Source organism: Perca flavescens, chromosome 1 (assembly GCF_004354835.1).
Source record: "Perca flavescens isolate YP-PL-M2 chromosome 1, PFLA_1.0, whole genome shotgun sequence".
NCBI lineage: Eukaryota > Metazoa > Chordata > Actinopteri > Perciformes > Percidae > Perca > Perca flavescens.
This window is the reverse complement of record NC_041331.1, coordinates 41,982,187-41,987,558: the sequence shown is the minus strand read 5'-3', so window position 1 is coordinate 41,987,558 and position 5,372 is coordinate 41,982,187. Positions and strand designations below refer to the sequence as shown.

General features: G+C 40.6%; 1 non-coding gene across 1 annotated transcript; it reads right to left on the bottom strand.

The window, feature by feature from the left end:
* Positions 1-332: 332 nt before the first annotated feature.
* On the bottom strand, positions 333-405 carry trnav-uac (transfer RNA valine (anticodon UAC)). Its single transcript has one exon. It is a non-coding gene; the product is annotated as a tRNA-Val (tRNA).
* Positions 406-5,372: the final 4,967 nt, after the last annotated feature.

Sequence of the window (5,372 nt, the reverse complement as noted above, 5' to 3'; positions counted from 1 at the left end):
TTCATACGCTTCGTTGATCTGATTGGTTGATTTGGCCCCGTCTATCACGAACTATAGGTGGTAATAGACAGATGGTTCATCCAATCAGCTAACCAGGATTTTCGCCCCTTCCCAGAAGTTCTCCAACGGAAAGTTCCCAGATGGATATGCTGATCAAATGTGAAGCGATACATCTGGTGGAGTCAGGTTACCAACTTGGGGCGTCTCGGTTCTAAAGCGTCTCTGGTGTTGGGTAAAGGCAGCGTGAAGTAATCCGTAAAGGATAGCTGATAATAGCCAGTATTTATTTGATCAACGACAACACTATTTGTTGACTTTGGCTACATAATAGGTGGTTCCACTGGGGATTGAACCCAGGACCTTCTGCGCGTAAAGCAGACGTGATAACCACTACACTATAGAACCCCTACGACACGTAGAGCTGTTATATTATCCTGATATTTTCCACCAAACTCCCTCTTTCTACTCTATAGGGTGTTTTGTCAGCGCTGCAAACAATATTTTAATATGCACAGACGGCAAAAGTGAAATCCAGGCTCACAGGTATTGTTCAAAACCTGGGAGATTTTGGTCTGTCGTGTTAGACAAGTCTTAGATTATTCTAATCAGTTAGACTGTTCCACAAAACAGTGTTAAGTCTAAAAGGTTAGCCACCTTACTCCCACACTAACCTGGAGCCATGGTTACATGGAAATGTTGTGTAAAAATGGCGGTGAAAAAGGCCGAGCAGTTTGATGTTTACAATTCATGGCACTTAACGTCTACCGTACACTAGACCAGTGGTTCTCAAGCTTTTTTCAATAATGTTCCCCCTTTGAACAGTTTTTTTGGGGGGCATGTTTAGGCCTTTATTTATACAGGACAGCTGAAGACATGAAAGGAGAGAGAAGAGAGAGAGAGAGGGGAATGATATACAGCAAAGGAGTAAACCTCTATATATGGGCTCCAACTCTACCAACTGAGCTAACTCGGCCACTTGAAGAGTTTTTTTTAAGCCATGTACCCCCTAACCAGCATTAAAAGTCTCTATAAAGAGGAAGAATACAGCGATTTCAGAGATAGATTTACTAAACAACTGCCTTCTACCTGGAAAACATTTAGATGCTGATGGAAAAAGGCGAAAAACCTTGGAAAAAGACGGTAGAGAGAAGGAAGAAAGGCAAGAATAGGTCGAAAATAGTAACTGGATTCTGACAGCCAGGCTCTCATTGGCTAGCTGTTAGCCAGTCAGAGTCAAGGAGCTTAGCTCGTTGAATATTAATGAGAACTGGCACAAATCGAGCTGAGTCTTCCTGCAGGCTTTCTATAACACGCTAGAATGGCTTGAAACAAGGTAACCAAGGCACTTTATCCACAAAAAATGTTACAGAGCCCATGGTAGAACTTCAGACATTACTGTCAGACTTTCACAGTCTTCTAGTGCATGGGAGGCATAAGTTATGTAATACATGAATACATAAATAGATCTATAAATAAAACTATCCTGAGCTGTATCTGTGTCCTGAGGGTAGAAGACTGGGCAGTGTGTGAGTGGTGTCTGTCTATTTGTGTTGCCTGTTAGTTTTAGTCCTTCTGTTGTAAATACAGATCAGTGGATCCGGCTCCAGTCTGATTATTTTACTGCACATTAATGTATGAGACTAGAGGTGTGAATCTTCACTGATCTCCCGATTTGATCACGATTATCACGTCAGCAATATAATTTTGATTCAATAACTCGATGCATCACGATGCATCAAATCACGATTTAATTCATAGCTTTTCAAGCTTCAAAAACCAAACATTCTGCAGTGCTCTAATACTAAATAAATTGGATACATACAGTACAGGCCAAAAGTTTGGACACACCTTCTCATTCTATGCGTTTCCTTTTTATTTTCATGACTATTTACATTGTAGATTCTCACTGAAAGCATCAAAACTATGAATGAACACATATGGAATTATGTACTTAACAAAAAAGTGTGAAATAACTGAAAACATGTCTTATATTTTAGATTCTTCAAAGTAGCCACCCTTTGCTTTTTTTGATAACTCTGCAAACCCTTGGTGTTCTCTCAATGAGCTTCATGAGGTAGTCACCTGAAATGGTTTTACCTTCACAGGTGTGCCTTGTCAGGGTTAATTAGTGGAAGTTTTTCCCTTATTAATAAAAAAAAGCAAAGGATGGCTACTTTGAGGAATCTAAAATATAAGACATGTTTTCAGTTATTTCACACTTTTTTGTTAAGTACATAATTCCATATGTGTTCATTCATAGTTTTGCCTTCAGTGAGAATCTACAATGTAAATAGTCATGAAAATAAAAAGGAAACGCATTTGAATGAGAAGATGTGTCCAAACTTTTGGCCTGTACTCTAGGTAGGGAAGGGATTTGGCATGAACAGCATTACTTATCTTGAAACCTATTTTCAGTTCCCAGGATGAATGTTGATATGGCCGATGTAACAGAACTTTTGTTCCATAGATTTGCCGGTTCAGTCAGAGGAGTGAGGGGAAATGAAGTTATTTTCGGTAGTGATTCCTCTTTTTGGACTCCTGGTCAGGTTTCTTCCGAGCGCCTCGGTTACTGCCTGTATTAATAAATAGTCGCTGAGTGACTCAACACACTCGGGTCCTGACAGGGAGGAGGGATACGCTCGTCCCGCCAGGGCCTGACCGCAACGTGACTCACCCCAGCCGCCCTACTTTCTGGTCCCGGAGAAGAAGAGGCACTCTGCAGAGGAAGAGTGAGGCTAATTGTCTAGAGAGGCACACCGAAGGAGCAGAACTGACTGAACTCTAATTAGGACACGATTAAGGCTAACTCTCCCAGCTGTAAAAATCCATTAACCTTTGAATCGTACAGTTCATCGTGTGTGGAGTGTGTGAGTGTGTGTGTGTGTGTATATATATGACTCTGTGTGTGTGTGTGTGTGTGTCTGTCTGTGTGTGTGTATATATATGTGACTGTGTGTGTCTGTCTGTCTGTGTGTGCGTGTGTGTGTCTGTGTGTGTGAGTGTGTGTCCGTCTGTGTGTGTGTGTGTGTGTGTGTGTGTGTGTGTGTGTGTGTGTGTATATATATGACTGTGTATGTGTGTGTGTCTGTGTGTGTGCGTGTGTATATGTGACTGTGTGTGTGTGTGTGTGTGTGTGTGTCTCTGTGTGTGTGTCTGTGTGTGTGTGTATATGTGTATATATGTGACTGTGTGTGTGTGTGTGTGTGTGTGTGTGTGTGTGTATATATGTGACTGTGTGTGTGTGTGTGTATATATATATTTACATATATATTTACATATATACATATATATATATCTATATATATATATATATATATATATATATATATATATATATATATATATATATATATATATGTATATATGTGACTGTTTATGGTTGTGTGTGTGAGAGATTGTATGTGTACTTCACATCTGAAGCGTTTAAAGACTCTATTTGTCCGTTGTTTATTTCTAAAGAAACACGACAATGTATAAAAGGCTCCATTACCTTGTACCTCACGTTATGGCTCCGTAACAGACGCTTTTATAAAAATAGGCTAACGATTGGGTCATAACCACAAGACTTACTGTCACATAGTAGAGGAATTACCGTATAGTACAGGAGAAGCTCACAGGCAGTTTGGACTTCCATTATCTGTTTAGGTTTAATTACTAATGTTAACTAGCATGTTAGTGATCAGTAATTAGCCTGTGCCCATGTTATCTCCTTACACATACCTACACTCTCCGTCTCTGTGAGATTGGGAATGATTGAGATTTCTCTCTCACAGCTACCAGAAGACTTCACACTTTCAGACACGTTGCTCACGTCACATCTACGTCTTCAAGCTCAGTTGGAGGCTGCTCAGTAACACTCAGCCAGCACCGGGAAAGAGACTTCTGATATCCTCCACTGGTCTCCGTCCAGAGACACAGGATCTGGTGGTTCATTTCTTATATATATACTGTCTATGGAAAACGATTGTGAAGTCCTACTATGGCAGACTGATCTCATTAAGTGGCATAAGTATGACACGGCAATTATCAAGATGCATAATCGCTTTTTAGCGTGTTTATCAATGCTGTTTGGGCCTCCATTGACCTACATTATGTGTGAATTTTTGCCATAGCGAGTAGTATGGTTGGGGTGGAGGATAAAACACAGGACTTTCACCCAGGAGAGCTGGTATTGCGTCCCGCGTGTGGCGTTTGTCAAGTGTTTTTATTTGTTAATTTTTAGTTTTTTTAAGCCTTCCCCCAATGTTCTTTTCCTAAAACCAACCGTTTATTGTTTTCCTAAGCGCGTGACGTTGGTCACCGTGGTGTTTTTGGCATTTTTTTGTGTTGCTAAATCCTTTCCTGATGTTCTTTTCCTAAACCCAACCTTTTCTTTGTGTGACGATGTTCTAGCGATAAGACGCCACGGAAGTTTATGTAATGGTCACGTTATTTTTAATCTATTGATTCGTGTTCACGGGGACGTTTTTTGTCGTTTTTTTTTCGTGGTGGCCAGCACAAAATGGTCTATAGAGATCTTCAAAAGGGGGTCCGGGACCCCTAGGGGGGTCCTCAGAGTCACTGCAGGAGGGCCTCCAAATTATTGTTAATTTTTTAAAAATAAAAATGTCTAAACATAATTCCCACATATTATTAGCAAATAGAAATCTCCACTGATGATAGGCTTACTGGCCTATAGCTAGTCACTAATATAGCCATACAGTTCATCCTACAGATTCACTGTGCCACATACAGCATGATCTATTAGGCTAGATGGAGCCGGTTACCTCCAGGATCTGAGCTAAGCTAGGCTAGAGAGATGAGAAGGGTATGTATGGACTTAAATAACTATACAATAGTTTGAACACATAAGTAAACAAAAACAGAAGACACTAAGCGAGTCATCTAGCCTTCAGGACAATCAGCAACAACATGACTCATCCAGCTAACTTTCAGCAGTGGTGGCCTTTTTAAAGTTTTAAATGTTGGCTTTTTATTGCATCATCAGCCTCTGGCCAATTAGTGACGTGTTTGGAAATACGAGAAGATGTTGAAAAGATGTCATGTTATTAAAACTCTGCCGCTGGCGCTGTGTTTGAGTTACAAAGGTTTAAGAAACGCCCCCATTATGGCACGCTAATGATGTTGATCTGGTGGCTTCATCCATCTGTCATTTCTACTGAGAGAGAGACGGAGAGTGAGACAGAGAGAGAGAGAAAAAGAGAGAGAGAAAGAGAGAGAGAGAGAGACAGACAGACAGAGAAAACCAAAGAGAGAGCAAGAAAAAGAGAGAGAGACAGAGAAAGAAACAGAGAGAGAGAGAGAGATGGAGAAAGAGACAGAGAGAGAGACAGACAGAGAAAAACGGAGAGAGAGCGAGAAAGAGAGAGTGA